Here is a 20,105-nt window from a genome sequence, read left to right on the forward strand (position 1 = left end):
CGTCCTGAGCTCAACTTCCTGGCTTTTAAACTGTGCCAAAACTAGCGTGCATGGGGTATGGCTCTCTGGAAGGTCATGTTATCTGTAGGACAGGGAGAGACAGCATAAAAACATTACAAGATAAAGAAATCTTCTTATCTCAGCCCTGAGTTGTGGAAGTGACCAAGAAGTTTTGACAATAACTAATAGTTTCTGAGGCATCAAGGTCTGCAAATATTTGCCTTGTCCTAGCTACATGCTGGTGCTGCATGGTCTACTCATTATCAATGCCTTTGCTCATTTATACACCCATTGAGATTAAGGCCAAAAAGAAACCATAGTGAAGTATCTGTTAAGAAAAACATCACTGCAAGCTCGACCTACAATAAAGCAGAAAAAGGCCCAACTGAGGTTGAAGAAGACCTTTCTTCCAAACCAGTTGGTACTATTCAGTGAATACACCCTGCTCCGTGTGTACTAACTGGCAGACTGAGACAAACATAGCCATGTTTTTTCGGGAAATTAAAAAAATCGTACCAGATCTGATGGCGAAGATTCTCCTTTCGGTGGGATTGAGTATTTCTGTATAGTAGTAGAAGCCAAAATGTCTTTCTCAGTGTTACTTTATCTATCCCTGGAGTGTTGTATACTTCATATTTAACTTTCAATTTCCCTTTTCTACTCAGATGGTAGTTGGGTTTTCTCATGCCAGCAGTAGCTTTAGCTGATGTAATGAATAGCATATGCACTTTCTTGAAAGTGTAGTAAGGACTACATTAAATTCTCAAAAATGTGTTTAAAAAATCAAGTTTGGACATCTGTGTCTGGCTCTGAGATTTTGTGTACTTCCTGCGAGGTATTAAATTGCATAAATTTATTTTGGAGTATTCAGAAAGTAAAAATGAGAAACAATTCCCGTGGAGAATCAGGAATTTGGTCAAGAAATAGTGTCATATTTTAATTTATTATCTGTGTAAGGATATAACCCTTCTGGAAGTAAAGGACCAACCTGGTTTTTAGTGCAACACTCTTCAGGTCAGCGGAATTGCACAAAAGATCTGTTTGGCACATTACTAGCTTTGAAGTATACCAAGAAATTACAATGAATACATGAAGAAATCCATTCCTGTTTCTAGTAAATGAAAAGGAAGCAGAAACATAGTATGCAGTTGCTTTTGAGTAAATGGATATGAATTGCAATTTGTTTATCTGAAAACATGGACAGCTGTGAGACTGACCTGCTGAAGAGCTGCTGTGGGGAAAGCACTGATGGATTTTTAGATTCACTGGAAGTTTTAAACTTTCAGTGTTACCCTCAGTGAGATCAGCTGCCTCAAGGACAATTGTAACCTTAGCATACCAGAAAAAGCTTCAAAGCGGGAGAAAAAAAAATCATACATTTTGAAGAGTTTGGGCCCGTGGCAGTTATGAGTGGCAGGGCAGGGCAGGGGTGGTGGTGTGAAAACCTTGCATGCAGTTATTCCTCTATTTTATTCTTTTTTTTTTTTTTTAACCACTATTATTTCTGCTGTCATTACCACTTGCTGCAGTTCACTCACTTGTCCCAGGGCCATGGTTATATATGCTTTAGACAAAGGAAACACTTCCCCAGGGGAAGTACTGGAGATTGTTTAGAAACTTTGCAGAAATAGATGGCTAATACAACTTTACCCTGCCAGAATTCACCAGGGCTAGTTAAACCACTGGCCAGTTAAAATCCAGTTAAATAAAAGTATAGAAATTGTGCACATTGATAATTCTGTTTAAGGCATCTCAAATGACCTGAGTTAACATAATGATATTTGGATCATTTTAAGGCTGATACACAAGGAGCTTTTTCTAAGAGGATTGAATTGATGCAACTGAATGGTGTGGCAACATCAGTCTCAAAAGCAAATTATCTGGTGCGCATCAAACCCCTGTTGTAAGTTACTGTCCTGTTTGACCTTTTATCTTTTTTAATTACAATGATTATAATAAGTTACTGATAATGAAATGCTTCAGACTGCTCTACCAACTATTTACTGCTCCATTCAATGCATCTGTTGGGCGAGCATGCATCCTAATTAAACTGCCTGTCGAAAAAACAACGGCTGCTGGGCCCACGTAAGGTAAACTACACTTTGCTTACTGACAGATAAGCCTGCACTGACTCTGGCTTCCTGTGAGAGCTTCATCAGCTATAAATAGGTAAGCAGATGTCACTAGTGAAATTTTAAATGAAAATGTGTTTTTGATATTTGCTTTGACACTGACTAAATAAATTCAGGCTAACTGAACTGCGACAGATTAGCCACCTCACCATTAGATAATGTAAGTTTTTTTTTCTATTTTTTATTTTATTTTTTTTTCCTTCTCCAGCTGGTAGGTGGATTATTTGCTTTTTGTACAAATTAGAAGACATTTTCGTGTTTAAAAGCATGATATGCTTTATTTCTATGCAAAATTATTACACAGGAAGAGAGGCTGTAAAATGTTTTCGAACAGTATGCTCAGTATACAAGGTTTAGTTCTTGCTGTCAGCGTAATATTTTTTCTTTTATCACAAGAGCTTAGTTCCCCCTTTCCTACTTTCTTCTTCTTTTTCCTTTTTTTCTGGAAAACTAATGACACTTTTCAAATGCTTTATTTCACTGCCTTTTTTTCTACCCATCTACCTACTCATTCTTTATTCTCACTGCCACAGCAAATCTCTTCCACTTCATATGCCTAGTTCAGCCTCTTCCTTATATTAGTATCACTGCTTATTTCATTTGACAGTGAGGTTATATTCTACAAACACTCTGCATCAAATGGAAGAGCGTTCTGCCCAGGGAAAAGAATTACTGTTTTTAACAAGTACGGATTTAAAAGATGTGTGATGATAAGAAATGTGTTGAGTACTGTTCTTCTCAGAGCAAATATTCTGGCAGGAAACCTGTGTTCTTGTATTATAAACCCATGGTGCAGAGCAAGGGGAAGGACTACTTCTTGGGATTCCCGAGACTGATGTCAGTTGCTTCAATATGCAGATTTGCAGTGAAGTGGGAACGCTCAGCTTGCTGCAAAGTTTCAGACGAAGGTCTCCCTAGGTTTGTGGCTCCATTACAGTTTAAGTCAATGAAACTTATGAATGGCATCTGTTCATGGCCCAGGTAGAATGCATACCTCTTGTCCCAAAGTGCCATGTAGCACTTTAAGACAGAAACATTTTAATTTTCTTAGATTTAGAGATACTCCTATAATAAATACTAGTGTTTAATGCTATACTGGAAGGACATTATATTCCCAGATTTCTCAAACTGAATGTCCCAACTTTCCTTCACCGGAATCCTAAGTAAGAAAATGCTAAAAACGCTATACAGATTTTCTTTTAGATTTTCTATGGGCTTGTCCAGCTCCAGTTAGCTTGTTCCTCATATCCTCCAGGGACTGAGCTGAGCTACAGGCTTTCCTTTACAGCATCTATCCCAGGCACTGGATGCACACTGAAAACAGGGAGGAGGAAACTCCCCTGCCCACTCTAGCTTCCTGCTGGCATCCAGATTACCTAGGCCCGCAAACAAACCAAAACCAGGTGCTTTCTGGCCGGTAGCAAAACAATCTAGAAGTGAGCGAGCATGTGTGTGTGTGTTTGTGTGTGTGTGTGTTTCTGAAATTAAAGCCTGTAGTTGCTAGAATTAACAGCCAGAGGTGCAGTTCCACTCTCTGCTCAACACATTCTTCCAAGCTGTAGAGCATGGACATGTTATGAAGCTGCAAATTTCTGCTAGCTCTTATTTCTGCTGACCCTTCTAACACCCTTTTTTTCCCCCCAGTCCTGGCTTGCCTAAGTGTTTTTAGTCCAGAATTAACATGTGAATGAGGATGAGATGCCACATCACACACTTGGGAAATAACGATGGCCAAACTATTGTGGCCTTGCATTCTGCATAGGCTTCCTGGCTCACCGCCACTATCTTCCACAGAGGTCAATGTCTCAGATTTCATGTTAAATGAGAATAAATCAAAATATTACTAAAATGAAATGGCAATAGCCAGTATAAAATTGCCTGTACATCAGTTCATGAGTATCAGGAACAGAAAGCAAGCTAAAAAACCCTTATCAAAAAGTGTCAAGGCAGTTGTTGCTTTTGCAAATTCTGGATCAAAAGGTGACATGACATGAGAACAAACATAACCTGCAGGACCTCAGTACTGGCTTTTTTGTTCGTTTTTGTTTCTGTTTTTGTTTTTTAAATAGCTGGCCTCCTATTCAGTCTTTCACAAAAAGTGCCATAATCAGTTGAAGTTGCTGGCTGTCCGTTTTGTGGTATGCACTTTTTTTGCTTATCTTCTGAGTTACATTAAGATACTTAACTTTATGCTTCAGAAATATGCTTTGGTATTTTTGAAGCAAAAAAGCAGTATTAACTCTACAAACTTATATTTGTATGACCTATGCCAATACATTTCTGAGTAATTTTATTACCCCCAGTTAATTATTACTCTCAATTACTCCATAAGTTAAGTGGAATTTCTTTTATGCTCATGCTTTTTGCAACAGTGGGGTCCTGATCTGAAATAAATTTTAATTAACTTATTTTATTGTTTTGCTTACCCTACATAGCATGCAGAAATTAAAAAAAATTATTTGCTAAAAAAAGTTTTACTATTGTAACTCAGAATCACATAGCGGTGAGGCAATGTTTTCGTGTTTTCTTGACAATATAAGATTATAAAATTTTATTTTAAATTTATTTTAGAGCAAAATATTAATCTTTTTAAGTCCATAACTTAATAGGACATAGGTATACGTAGATTGTTTCAGTCTTTCATTTGCAAAAGTTGGAGCTGGTCTGCTTCATTTGTGCCAGCTCTGTATCACTGGCAAACAAACTGCCTGTAATCTTTCTAGGATACAGTTCTTTTTTTTAGATCAAAACTCTGAATTGCTTATTAGTTGTTTTGTGCTAGCAGAGGCCCAGTTACTGTTTCACTGTAAACTGTTTATATACTCTGACCTTGAGAACTTCTGCCTGTATTTATTTCCTCCAGCATACTTCAAAAGAGTCTGCTCTTATATATGATTGTGTTCTCAGTTTATTCTGTAAAGAAGGATCATCTCTCTTTCTGTCTGTTTTCATAAACAACTCACATTCTTTTTCCATTCACTTCCCAAGTAGCTTTCAACTTTAGTCATAGCTCAATTTTAGTCATAAAATTTATGTGAGAAAAGGACAGATGAAAGGACTTTTTCCCTGGAAAAATCAATGCTTGCAGAATGACTAGACTGTGGAATTAAGGGGATATTAGTTTGAATTGCTTTGTTTTGGGGAGGAGAAAAAAAAATGTAAATGAAAGGGAAAGTAACGTAGTTAATGGGACATTTAAGTTTCTCTGAAGTTGTATTCATATTATATACATTTTGACCACTAGAGGTCTGTATTTCCTATTTAAAAATAAGAATTGCTTCATTTTATATTCAGATACTGTCACTTAGTCTTTTCTGAATATCCTCTTCCTTCAACATTAGTTCTTTAGAATGCAAAGACAAAACAAAAGACCTAATGTGTACCTCTGCATTTAAGTAAAGTATAATGTACCAGAGGGAACAATTTCAAGTTTATTGTAGTATCTAATAGCATATGTCTATTTTCCTTTATTCTAGTATATTCCTGCTTCTGCTAACCTTCAGCCCAATTCTTGTGCTAGTAAGTCATTTTATTTTTTCAAAGACATATGCAGCCTTAACTCTCTAAGGTTTCTGAACCAAATTAAGAAAAGAAAGATTTTTTTAGAGAAAGATTAAAATTATACTTTAAAAATGTAGATGAAAAATAGTAACACCTACTCATTAGGCTAAAAGAGTTTTTAAAAATTACTAGGCACATTGTTAATTATGCAAGTCTTTTTTTTCCCCTTCTTTTCCCCCAAATATCATCCAGAATTACTGAAAGTAATTTTATTTAATTCTAGGTTAACTTCACTTCTAAGCTAACTTGACTCAAACATGTATTTTCCTATTTAGAAGGAGGTGTTTTTATTGTTAAAAATGCCACTTCAGAGCTATTTTTAATCCCTTCTTTTTTCTAAAGGAATTTTAGGAATTTTGGAAAATGACATGGCAATGTCAGCCTTCCCAGACTTTACTATCTAGTTTTTTTTTCTTTTCTTTTTTTTTTTTTTTTTTAGATCAAGTGCCTTATTTCATGAATTGTAAACAATCTCATAATAAAAGAAATTAACTATCCCTTCCATTTTGCTCTCTTCTGCCTCTTTCACTAATGCACTTGGGTTTCTTATTACCCTTTTGGATGCTGACAAGACATGGTGGTGTTACTCTGTTTCAAATGATTTACTTAATTAAACAATTGCCTAACACTAGTGAGAGCAAAAGCTCTTACAAGCTTTCTTACACTCTAGGTTTTCCTACCCTCTAGATGGAGCCTCCCCTTCTCTCCCTCAAGTGGCTGTGAGTACTATGGTGGTATTTATTTTATTTAGACAAGTAGATGAGTGAAGTAGAACCACGAACTTGAAATGAACTATACTGCTTTTCGCCAGATAAACAGAAATAATCAGTGTCTTGTCCTATATTTATGTCAACCAAGGGTTATACAGTGTCAATGAATCCCTATGCACTCAAGGAATGCTTGCAAGAAACACTGTACAAGCATATGGTTATATCTTGAAGCTGCTAAAAACAGGAGTATTTAGACAGAATAAAAGTGCTCTGTGGAAATGGAGAAAAGCTTGGACAAGCGTGGTATAAAGTTTTCACTGAATCATTAAAGTCTGGCACTAGAGATAGTAAGCTAGTAAACAGTTGGCTAAGTTTAAAATACAGAATAAAGAATAATAATCTTTTGTCTGCACAAAGATTGTGGCAAAAAATGGTGCAAGTGAAAGGCCTGCTTTAAACTGCTAGTATTCTGTGGCCATACAGTAATGAAAAAAAAAGCTTCTGAATACTTTCTATGAGTATTCCCTGAACTAATGCTATTGGAAGATAATCCAATAGCAATATTGCAAGTTTTTTTGTTCTGTATTCAGAACTCATAAAATTCTTTGAGGCTTCAGTTAGTTGAGGCTCTGACTCCATACTGGTAGGCTGAGTTACCCAGAGCGTCTCCTGACCACCTGTGTTTAGGGGAGAGAAATGTAGGGGAGGGAAAGGGGAGAAAACTAACTGGAGCATCAGTAAGTTATTTTAGTGATGTGTAGGGGCCCAGCTTGGAAACTACAGCATTTTCCCAGAGCCAGTCCTGTCCTTGCTGCCTCTGCTTTCAGGCAGTCCTTAGGGTCCTCTGTTGATCCGCAAGACTTTGGAGAAATTGAGAGATCTGCCCCATTTTGCAGGGAGTGTGAGAGATCATCAGTTTTGGGACACTGACCCAGTTTAAGTTCCTAAAATCCAAGGGCCTGAAGCAAAGTTCATCGGAGGTGGGAGGGAAGAACTCACTGATAGAAGCAGACTGTGGATCATCCCTTGAATGAGGAACAAGCCAAGTATTCTTGGCTTGTTCTTACTCTTTAAAGCAGAAAAATATTGGCTTTCGAAATGCAACATCTTCAGACCATGCCTGGTGATACTACAATGTATAGATGTGGCAAATTTCTACTTTTTAACAATCTACACTGTAAGAATTTTACAGCTAGAATTTTTAGTTAATATGAAAGCTTGGACTTTTTTTTGCCTATACTCTAGTAGTGCTTAGAGTCCAGGAACATTGGAAATATTTCGTCACAGTACTTAGCTCTTTGGCCAGAGTTAACTCTACCAATTCCCTTCTCTCTCTCTCTCTCTCTCGCGCGCGCGTGTGTGTATTTTTGGTTTTGGGTTTTTTTTGTTGTTGTTGTTTCCCCTGAGGAGTTGGGAAATCCTGATGTACACTTTTCCGTGAAATTCACAGATGTTAGTGCCAAGGAAGTATTGCTCAACTTCACTAGAGTTTAATGGTTTAGCGAATGCTAGTTTGGCATGATGGTTGTTGTTATGTGTATGTACTGAAGGTTGATGTTGACTGATCTACAGAGCCTTTGTTATGGTTTGCCAAAACGGTACTACTCTTAACTTTTAGCAAAATATTTTAGTTTATATGTTTCTTTTTCTTTCTTTTCTTTCTTTTTTTTTTTTTTTCTTTTCAATCTCCTAGGTTTAGCTTTAAAAGCAAGGTTTATTTTCTGGGAACATGTCTTCTGTACATGATTTTTCCTCTCTTGTTAAGGGGAGGAAAAACATTTTTGTGTTCAATAAAGGTAGAACTGAACTCCAAAACACTATAAAGGATTAATCATTCTCAAAATGCAATGCGTTCATCCAGTCTCTTGGGGAATACCATTGAGGTAACAGTTTTAGGGATCACTAGTTCTAGCTTGACAGTGTACCCAATATTCCTGCTATGCTTTCCACACCACCTTCTGGTCTCTTCCTTTCATGTTTATCTTTCAGAGCAATCTCTGTTTTCATTCTTTGACCAAGACTGTATATATGAATGTATTGCAAATTCTAGTGTTTAATGTCTTAGGTATTGTATGTCCTTAGGAGATATTCATATAAAATTATCCAAACAGTAATTTAAAACTGAAAAACTGATTCAATAGAGACAGTAAAATAAACTTTAGCTTAATGCTTCCAGTTCAGTACTTCTCAAACTAAACATCAAAAGGCTGAGCTTCAGAATCTTCTCTGCAAATCTAAAAAGGGAATTTCTATGTGATGTTCCCTCGTCTCAGTCACCTCAGTTGCTCTGTCTTGACAAGAATGAGTATCATCTTTTCTTTATCTCGGTTATTAAACCAATACCTGAACTAGTTTTTAAATATGATAAATCCATTGTTAAAGTAGTAGGCAGTCACTCTTCTTGTTTGTACCCCCAGAGAAGGAATTCCCTTTTTGTTCTAAAAGAAGTTGAAGATACTTGGATATGTTAATGATAGTTGATGCCTTCATTTCAAAGTCTTATCTATCCAGCATGGATTTTTGCACCTATGTTCTAGCCATTAGCTTGACCAAAAAGAAAGGATGGCGCTCTCCCTAGGAGAGAAAAATTATGAATATTTGGTAGGCTTATCAAAATTCAGGGATATACTACCTCATCTTACTGTTAACAATCCCATTTACTGCATACTGCACACTGGATGCCAGAAAAAAAATCTATTTCCGATCAGGCAGTACTTGAACTCCTGAAGGTTCTTGAAGGACAACATAAAATAAGGCATTGTTTTGCTAACAACATACAGCTTCAGGTTAACAGAAGTGATTTACTTTCTTAATTTGGAAATTCCTGTGCTAGAAAAAGAAACTATCATCAAACAGGAAATACATGCATAGCAAAACTTCAACTGTGATCCCTGCTTAGGTATTATCTTTCAGGTATTTAGAAGTACCCAAGAGAATCAATAGTTAACAAGAGTAAGCCATCAAGTCCCAAAACAAATAAAAGTGAGATTAGTTTGAACTGTGAAGAGTGATATGCTGCATGGTTACTTTCTCTGAATGATAGTAAAAGAATGAATTAACATTTTTTTCCTTTATTGCAGCTGGTACTGACTATATAAAATATAGTGTGCCCCTTGTGGTCATTTTTAATAGAAGAAAAATCAAATTCAGGTTTGTTAAGAATGAGTGAAATCATCTGATGAATTCGTAAGTTTCTATACTGATAGCTTAGTTCCACGGAATAATAATTTTTCAAATATGTATTTTTTTTTAATTCCACAGAAATATAAATTCCTACACAAATGTAACTTTTGGATATCTAAGACTTTTAGGTCTATAAGAGATAGACTTTTAGGTAAAAGATAGGTCTGTGAGATAGACTTTAGGGTCTAGGATTTCTATCAGCACCATTATTTGCATAGAAGAAAGAATCATAAGCTTCTACTGTGGACTCCTCCCGCCTGATGACTGACAGAGTTTGCATCTAGATCTGGATATTTTAGCACAGAATTATTTTCAGTCTTGCATTACAAGTTGTGGGGAGGCAAGAGGGGGAAAAAAAAGAAAACTTCATGAAGAAGCACTGCTGAAAGCCCTTATCATGGCCTTTTCCCACAGAATAGAGATCATATGTCACATGTGAGAAATACTTCATTCTTTTCAGATCAAATTTTAAATGACAATTTGACTTATTGAATATTTCGTATACCTATTAATCTATCTCTGTCTTTAAAATTTTGTGATTCTCATCACTGAGGCTTCTGGGTGCCTTCAAAGTATATAAAAATAACAACAACCATTCTTCCCATTTTTCAGGAGAAAAACTGTGGTAGTTCAGAGCATATGGAGCTTAATAAAGAGTTATGAGACGCTATAGTTTTGAATACCATTGATCTCTGGCCATTCTTATTTCTTGCTGAGGTGAATTCTTTTGTGCATCTAACACTAAACAAGTCTTTTTAGTTTCATTGTCGAGCTCTTCCTAGTACTGGTCAAAGGTTTCATCAATCCAGTGGAACGTGAGTATCAACTGGAGGGCGGTCTCTTTTGGGAAATAAAGGATGCTTCCACAGACTGCTCTGAATGTAAGATACGGCTTTTCTATTCTGTTGCTATTCAGGGAAAAGCCAATGTTATGAGCAGCATACAAAGATATTGAGGCATTTATGTTTATGATCTGCTGCTTTTAAGAATACTTGAGTTTATAACAGACAATAGAATCAGACCTAGACACAACTTGGAGGTCTCAATCATGCCAAGAAGTGCTGTGGCCAGGATTGTGTCTGGCAAGAGGAAACACAACTTGCATGGCTATCTTTTTACAACTGAGGACCTTTAGTCATTTATGCCCACTTTGACATGCAAGACTGAAAAGGCTTGAATGTGATCATCAAACCAAGCTCATCTCCAAAGCTCAAGGAAAGGCAAATTTTCTGGAAATATTTCTATTTTCTAGCTTGTGGCAATGCTGGTGCTGGTCTGCTGATGAAACACGGTCAAGACAAAAAGCTTGTAACTGGGAACAGCACAGGAAAGAAGTGTGGTGACTACAAATATTCAAAGATTCAGCAGCAGAAATCATGCATTTCTGTTACATACAACCACTGAAAGGATGATGCTCTAGAACAGAGTGCTCTGTGAAGCACAACTTGTGGTGAGGAGGAAACTGCTTTTGCTAACTCCTCGATTAGCTTAAAAAAAGCACATAGTTATCTTGTGTGAGATTTTCAAAAGCTGCTGAAAGTCAGCCAAACTTTAGGCACCTTACCCCCACTAGAAGCTATGATGCACTTTCTCCTGGGTCACTGTGGATGAAGTCAGGCAAATGCTCAAAATCTCATAGGTAGATTGTTGCTCTTTTGGTGTAAGAATTGCAGCTTTTCAAAAAAGCATGATATTAAGGGCACAGTCAACACAGAAGATGCAATCTGAAACAATTTGGCTGTGTTAGGGAAAGCAGGCTGAGTTTTGGTGCTCAGGAATCCAAATACAAAGGTTTTAGTGGGTCAGATACACCAATAGCTGTAGAAAAGTCAGGCTTTCTTGTGTGAAAACATATACTGAGAATTCATAAGATATGGAAGTTACTTCAGTATGGGGGAAGGGAGTGAAGGTTCGCAACCTCAAGAATGCTATCCACATCTTTCTTCTGGAGTCAAATGAAATCTCTGCCTCTTTGGAGGTTATTTGTATTTTGGGATTTAATTTTTTGATGATGACAGTTATGGCATAAGTAATGCTTTGGGGTCCTGACCACCAAATATTTCACATATTTAAATTATTCCAGTAAATAAGTAACAGCAACTCACATACATTAAGGTTTATAAAACTGAGCCACAAAATATTATTGTTTCATCGGGCTTCCTTCCTATACTGCCTTCAGGACATAAGAGAGGTCACACATGTATGGGCTCTGCCTCCCAGGTCATGCAGTATATAAGAGTCCAAGGCTTTGTTGTATTTTAATTTGAAGTTAGCTGTATTATAAACTTGCACCACACTGAAAGATTATTTTTCTACAGGCAAGTAACAATACTCCTGCAGAACAGCCTGTGAGGAAGTGACAGGCACACAGTTGGTTTTTCCTCTGGACTTCCCTACCTCTGACACTGAAGATTCTCCATACCCTCAACTTCTCTTATTTCGGATGAGTCAATGACAAAGGTAAATGGTCATATCTCTTACTCAGTTTGTTAAGCCTACTGAAGTGTAATGCATTACTGAAGTGTAATGCGTGGTGTTTGATGAAATCTGCTTTTCAGTCTGGGTAGAAAAAAATGTAGTAAGGGATAAAATGGCATTAAAAATTATGCTGGGAATGTGGAAACCACAAAATGCAATGGTCATGAGAGGACAGAAAATAAGTAATAGCATAGGGAGGCAGACAAAACAATTCAGTATGGCCAGATTAAGGCAAGCTATAAGAGGGGTATTACAGGGTAGCACACCTAAATAAGAAGGCTATTACAATCAGGTCTCTGAAAGCCCAGCTACAGAGTGATATGAATAGGTATACCTATACCAGCCTATGAATAAAAATAGATAAACATTGAATAATTTGAATGTCTTTATTATAGTAGTGGTGGCTGATAATTTAGCAGAAATAGGATGGTGTAGATCTATGTGTTCTGAAATGGTTAATTCATGAGTGATATGCTCTCAGCAAAATAGAGTCCCTGTTGGTATCTTTTCCTTGACTGGTCGAGATCACAGTAGAAAACAGTATAGAAAGGCAGAAGCTATAATGCCTCTTAGTGAACCAAATCACCCATTCCTTGGGGGGGGGGGGGGGGAAGGGAAGGGAAGGATTTTTCTGAGAATCTAGGTGCAGGTTCTTCAGCCTTTTTCTAGTTTCACTTTACTGTGAAATAAGCAACTCCAATAAAATCAGTGATGTTACTAGTATAAAAGTACTACAGGGATACTTTAATTAAGTTTCTCTTGCTTCCTCAGGAGAAAGCAACCTGTCTGCAGCTGGTGAGGGACAAAGCTAATATTGTGGACAAAGACGGGAGGTTGTGGGGATTCTTCATGGAATTTCAACTCAGTCCAAATAGAGGCTTCCCTGCTTCTTCCTGGTCATTTAATTTATTCAGAGCCCATAGCATCATTTTGGAATTTCTTCACTGTAAGAGTGACAGAGCACTGGAACAGGCTGCCAAGAGAGGTTGGGGCGTCTCCTTCTCTCGGTATATTCAAAGCCTGCCTGGATGCAACCCATGTCTAACATGCTCTAGGTGACCCTGCTTGAGCAGGGGGGGGGTGGACTAGATGATCAGAACCTTACTGATTCTGTGATTCTATGATTTACCTATATTCTCACAATCACATTAATCTTCTGCAAAGCTAGAAGATGCAGAAGTGAAAGTTCACATCATATATATAACACAAGCTTCTCAATTTTCCCTAGTTATAAGTGAGATAATAAACATAATAAGTAATGAACTCCACAAGATAAAGTTACTTATAGATTTCTGATACAAGGAAGTTACTTTCTGTATGACTTTATTTTAAAACAGTAAGAAAAGTGCTACAAGATTTTATGCACATAAATTTGTTTCTGTTTTGCTGCACAGCTCAAAGCATTCTGACACATGTGCAAGGCTTTACCTATACGTTAATCAAGGATACTTTCCTGCCATTAAGCTAAACCACCAAGGCAGGGCCATGATGTACCTGAAATCTTTATAGGTTTAATATACAATCCCTTCTCCAGTTGGAGCTTTTATTTTTCCCCCCCTGCTGCAAACATAGAAGGCAAATGTAAATTAGTGAACAGCAAGCCAGTAAAGATTTTTCAAGCTTTAGAAATAATCGTGTTCGTCTGCCTCACTTTCTGATCTAATGGAAATTACCTAGGTGGCTCGGAGTAGTTAATGTTGCATATTAGGTCTAAAAAGACTCCTCCACTACTAAAATACTCTACCAAATCACTTCCCTGTTTCTTACCTGTCCAGTGTGGTTAAAGTCATTGGCAGAAACTTTTGCTTTGAGTAATGAAAAGAGTAGCTGAAAATCTAATGCTTGCTCATGCAGATATGGCCTTCACATGTGGACACAGACACATACCAATTCTGTATCACTAAAGTATCTCTCATGTTAACCAAACCAATAATGTGCAAGCTTTAGCACTGTGTTCCCCATAAGTCCATGCTAACCAAAGTGTTCTGGCTCTGGGGAAGAACAAACCTCTTGTGATCATTTTTTTTCCCTTTTTCATTCTGAAAAGTAGTATTTGTCTTGCTGCACAGGTTTTAAAGTGAAAATAAATGCATTGTGAATTTAGTTGCAAGGATATGATTGTTAAATTTTGATTCTCTGATTCAGAGAAAGCTTTGTCTTCTATGGATCATAATTAAGCACTACATTAACAAGGCTTGCTTCAGTGCAGAAGTATGACCAAGATGATGCATTTTAATATAATGCATATAAAAATTAATTTAGATATTCTTACAGTGGGAAAATATTGTACTAAGGCAATACACCTCAAAGGGAACTTTTTATTTTTCTTTAAATGAGAATGTTAGTAATAGCCTGGAGGGAAAAGTTAAATGATTAAAAGCAAAGAATCAGCATGCAGGCTTCTTAATGAATGCCTCATTAGGGTCAGGAAAAGGAAACCAAAGGCAGAAAGGAAAACACTATTGGTAACTGATAAAGTACAGGAGTTTATTCAGACCAAAAAAAAAAAAAAAAAATCTTTAAAATGGTAATGCAGCTGAGGCTATGAGATAACTAGTAGTATCATAAATGTTAGCAAGTACAACATAGAAAATGTAGAGGCCTGATTGTGCTTTCACCTACGCAGAACTCTTATTTAAGGCAGCTCATATGAAGACTACAAGGAAATTCGATGATTAGCCAAATATAAATGCAAGCAATGTATTTATGTTTATGTAATTCAGCGGGACTAGCGTGATGCTAAGGGATTAATCAATGAGAGTGAAGGTCAAATACAGACACCTTAATCCATGCCAGTGTGAAAGCTATTATCACCCATGATAAAAGGGACACTGTGATCCCCAGTGCTTTGTCTAGAAGGCAGCAAACTTAACAGAATTACAGCAAAATAGATGTTCTGCCAAATTTGTACAGCTTGCTTCCTGTTTTTTTCCCAAAAGTAAAATTTATTAGTCAGTTGAAAATAAATTCAGTAATTCATGAACTCTTTACTGTCCTGTCCCTCACAGATGCTCCTTGCAGGTACTGGGGACCAGCAATAGAGGTAGCCAAACCAACAAACCAAAAAGTGAAATGCCCCCTTAAAAAAAAAAAAAAAAAAAAAAAATCCAAGCATTTTACACTTAAAGAAAAACTTGTCCCTTGCAATAGCTTACTGAAGAAAATAGCATTCTAGTGCCTAGACAGCAGGTGCCTCACTGTTATAGCCAGAGTGTGAGCTCATCTGAGGTGTTGTGAATCAGTGCATCCTGGATCAAGCACAGTCTTGGTTCTCAAGCGAACATGACTGTACAAATGCCTGGAAAAGGTGACACTGTGCTGTTAGAAAGGTCTCGTGTAACTCTTCTACTGCTAAAGTAAAACTTACTAGTTGAACTGAGGGACTGCTCGGATGTGTGAATCTTCTGTACTGATACGCCTTTCTTGATAAGATGTTTAAGAAAGTTGGTGAATATAAAGTGCTCTTTAGGAAGCATAGGGGTTGAGAAATATGTTTAACTTGAATTAAGGCCTGTTTTGATTAAAAAAATAATGATCTTATCATGGAAAGCTGCTAGTAACAAAGCTAATAGTAAAATAATAAAGAGAAAAATAATGGTAGAGCTAGAGTCCCACTTTGAAATCAGCTGTTTATGCCTGCCCTGTGCTCTCCACTTCTGATTGTTATGTACTAAGGAGAAAACCTGAGGACAGAGAAAATCCTGAGCAACTGCCAGAAACTCAGCGCAGTCAGAAATACCTCAGTCCCCACCAACTCTTGGGATAAAGTGTACCTCAGAGAGGAAAAAAAAAAAAAAAAAAAAAAAAAGAAAATTGTATGAAATTTTAGGTTGAGGTAAAAGGAATAAGTGAAGAATGAAGGAGAAAGGGAAAAAAAAGATTAAAAAGAGTAGAATTTTATAAAGAAAGACAAAAAGGAGAAACCCATGCTGTGAACTCTGACTGGGAGGGCCACGCATGGTTTCTAAATAAACAAGGTCAGGCTGCACGTTTGTACACTCTGTGCTGGCTGCTTTGAGCAATGAGTCTGGCCAGGCTGTGAGGATGCTAAAGCAGGGTTAAACGGAGGATAACCACCAACAGGACGTTTTTAGGGAAGTCAGCTCATGCATTTTTCTCCCTTGCGTAAGCCCCCCAACAAGAAAGAACAGCTGTTCAGTGGTTTTCTGGAATGTTTTACTACTTGCATGGGTGTTTCTGAGCTAGAAACACTGAGGTATGGTACTTTCATTCAGTGTAGCCCCCTCAGTTTTCCTCAAACTGAGGGAACTCAGAAATGCTGTTTTATATTCTATTTATGTTCCTGTACTGCATCTATTGATTTTATATTCCACTAGCTAACAATGTATAAGTAACTGGCAAATCTGTACAATCTAGAAATAGAGAGGAACCAGGAACATAGAAATAAAGAGAAGAATTACAATTGGGCATTTGGTTAAATCATTCCTTGTTCTGGCCTAAACTCTAATTAGAGCCTTCCTCTCAAACACTGAATTACTGACTAAATCTTGGTCTTGCCCAAATTCAATACCAGTTTCTTTAGAATAGTGCCAGCGTTAACCTTTTGCTGTAGCTTGCTGTTTGCCTCGTCTTCAATCATGCCACTCACTGACGCACTGCCAATCTGATCTCACTTTCCTGCTGTGAGATTATCTTCAGTTATTACCCATTTTCTGTCTCTATAAAAGAAATGCTACTCAACTACAATAAAAGCAGATAAACACCACAAATAGTAACCAAGCATTCCAGCCAGCATTTTTATATAGCTGATACCTGGACAGTTTTGCTATCAAGCACAAACCAAATGGAATGAAAATTGTAAGAGGTGCCTGAGAGCCCCAAATCTGTAGTACTTTTAGATGATGGTGCAACAGCGAACAGTAACAGCATGCCATTCTGAGCTTTATATTTTCCTGCCCTTGGTTACGATTCAGCTGAAAGCCCAAAGTAATTTTAGTCTAATCTATCATTTATCTGAAGATAAGTCAGTAAATGATTAGACCAGCCATTCTATTTCATATGCACTTTGTCTCAAACAATCACAGCTGTTAGGATTTACAATAGAGATAACCTCTTTTAACTTACTTGTTACAGTTGAGGTAAAAAGCAGAGTATGAGTATCATAACTTTTCTTGTTTGTCAGATTTGTTGAATTGCCTACAATGTTCAAAAATAATACAGATTCTTCTAGGGTACATCTTTCACTGGTTTTTGTGCCAAAGGATGATTTTTAGAAAATGATATAAAACATGGTATAAATGCTCTGAGTACAATGACTTCTGGATAGATAGTGTGTATTGGTAAAAGAGATCTTATGAGACAAATCTGCTGATAAAAAGTGAACTAAAAATACCTTGTGGTTAGCAAAAGCTTAGTGAATTGTTTTCCATCCTGCAGAGTTTTTAAGACCACAGGGAAGAGACATAAAATGATGAGATGATTAGTAACTTTCAGGGCAATAGCAGTTGTACACAACAAAACAGCCCTTTTAGAGCTTTTCTAGTTTTGGCACTCACCAGGTTGCTGTGTCTGGACCTCATACACAAGGTCTGTACATCTTTAAGCTGTACTAGTAAATTATGTTGCAGCCCAGTCAAAGTTCTCCAGTGTATTTGAACTCAACCTGTGCTACCTACAAAGATTTCTACTTTGCATAAAATGTTAGTTCCAGAACTAATATCTGATTTACCTGGATAACAGAATCGCATTTCTAAAGTGAAGCCCCACACTGTCTGCGTAAGTAGCTGGGGTTCAAAATTCTCAGCAATCTCTGCTTATTGCTGTTAGCATCGTAGAAACCAACACTATGGTGGGGAAAGGGAGGTTAGTGTTCCCTCTGCTTTCCCCTCTCTTTATCAGTGACACATATTTCCAGCTTTGTCTTTATAATTCTACAACATTTCTAAAATTTTGTGATGTTCTGCAATTTTCTCTGACTTAGTTTCTCAAAAGTGATCCTAACAACACAGAGGTTGACTTTTTAAAAATCCCATAGCTTTCCCGAGGAGGAACTGTCCACAGATCAGAGCTGCTATCCAGGAACACTGCAAAACTGGTAATTTTTTATTTGGGAGGAACATATGGCAGAACATAGTATCAGCATTAGTGCGGAGGACCACTTCTGATGGAACTGTTGCACAACTGAGAGTGTGAGGCACAAACATGGACAATAAACTAGATAAGGCTTAAGAAATGAAGCAAGATTAGCTAAATCTCTAATCTTTGAGTAAACATGCAAAAGTTTGCAATGTATGTAAAAATACAGCATGCTCAAAACCAGATAACAATATTGGGAGTTTTACAGCATGTCTACATAGGCACAGCATTGAACAAACTCCTTAGATCCTTGCTATATACTTCCAGAGCACAGACTCCTTGTCTCTTACCTCTTCACAGAAATGGGTCCAGGTCACTCAGCTGCCGTAGCGGCCAGGCTGTACCCTGTCCCAGTTCTCATGGATGTAAGCACATCCCGGGCAACTTTGAAAGGATTCTGAGATTAAATTTCTGGTTTTGGAGAGACAGGATGGTTTATCATAAATGTAAGATGTAAAAGAGCTGCAAGAATTTGCAAGAGGTCTAAATTGTAACAGTGTGATACTCTTTAACTAGCATTAGAATCCAGATGTATTAATAGTCCAATGAATAGTCTAGATGAGTGAATTGTGTTCATTTTGCTTGCTTTTTTTTCCTGTTTCTGCTCTCAGTCATTCAGATTCTATTCCCCACAGAACAAATAAGTCTCTTTTGCTCCGTCCATGCAGTTCCACTTACCTACCTGAGCTCTCTACATTATAGTTAATGAAACAACCATTTTCCTTTTTAAAAACATTCCAGTTCTCTTTAGGTTGCACTTGAAATGCTAGAAGAGCTCTGTTACTTGGCTGCCAATCTCCCTATCACAAATAGCTTTTGCAGGGTTTTGCTTTGCTTTCCTCCCCCACTGCCCTCACCCTTTTCTGAGTTGGCCATTTGGCCACTTTCTTTGGCATACCTGATATTCTGCCCAGGTAGATGTATTTATATGTCAATGAATCTTGATAACCCATTTCCCCAACTCAGCTTTAGGTGTAATATATTTAGATTAATTTTTAGCCTATTTCTCTTCTTATTGGGGAATCTCTTGAAAGATGATAACCAAATTTGGCCAGAAAAGCACAATGAGATTAAACAAGTAAACTGAGTCAGATGTAATATTTGATTATAATAGTGTATTATAATCCATCATCTCTTTCCAACCCAAGACAGAACTTGACTTTTCATGAGATCACCCAGAGAGTAAACAAGATGAAGTTCATAGGTTCAAGGCCTCAGGAAAAAAAAAGGGGGGAGGGGGTGTTCACAGTCTGATTAGATGTTTTAAAATGTGTGCCATAATAGCCCTAAAATAATTATGAATACTCCAAGTGACACTAATAGCTTCAGGACCTCAAGAAGGTCCAGAGAAAAAGTAGTGAGCAAATGAGAGTAATTTGTAACTATTTCAAATGTCTTCAACAGACTGTTACTTTTGCATAATAAGAATTTAACTGAGATTAGTGAGAGCTTGAAATTTATGTAACTTCAAGTTACCATATTAATTAGTGGAGCTGTACCAGTCAAAATGATCACCTAAATGTATTCCTTTAACAAGCACAGAGAATAAATTTACCACAGTGCAGAAAATATGGAAGTATAGGAAAATGCAGTGGCTGCATCTGAAATAAAACTTTTAATGTGTTTCTCTCCGACATCTCCATGTGTGCATATGCAGTTCCTACATTTCAACAGAATTACTCCGGAATATGTAGTTAAATCACCACCTTCACATTCTGTATCTGCTTCTTTATATAACACTACCAATAGGAGCAATATCTGATATATCAGCTATTCAATATAATTCATTCAGTAGGTAAGATAAATACAAATATTTTTCCTGTTCTAAAGGGACTATAAAAACAGGTTGTGGAGCTGTGACATTTTAAATTGAGAGGTAGCACGCTCCTCATTTCTGCACTGCTGTGGATACTAGCACTTGTGGCTGGTCTCTATTGGCGTAGAA

At 37.2% G+C, this 20,105-nt stretch overlaps 1 protein-coding gene across 2 annotated transcripts in view; it reads right to left on the reverse strand.

Moving 5' to 3' along the window:
- AGTR1 (angiotensin II receptor type 1) overlaps positions 1-18,533 on the reverse strand; it is a 28,024-nt gene extending 9,491 nt beyond the window's left edge. For both annotated transcript variants that reach the window (XR_009959321.1, XM_062583112.1), the window contains exon 1: positions 18,451-18,533. The gene's annotated coding sequence lies outside the window, so the exon portion shown is untranslated. The remainder of the gene's footprint in view (positions 1-18,450) is intronic.
- Positions 18,534-20,105: the final 1,572 nt, after the last annotated feature.

The sequence above is a fragment of the Rhea pennata genome, chromosome 9 (genome assembly GCF_028389875.1).
Source record: "Rhea pennata isolate bPtePen1 chromosome 9, bPtePen1.pri, whole genome shotgun sequence".
Lineage (NCBI taxonomy): Eukaryota > Metazoa > Chordata > Aves > Rheiformes > Rheidae > Rhea > Rhea pennata.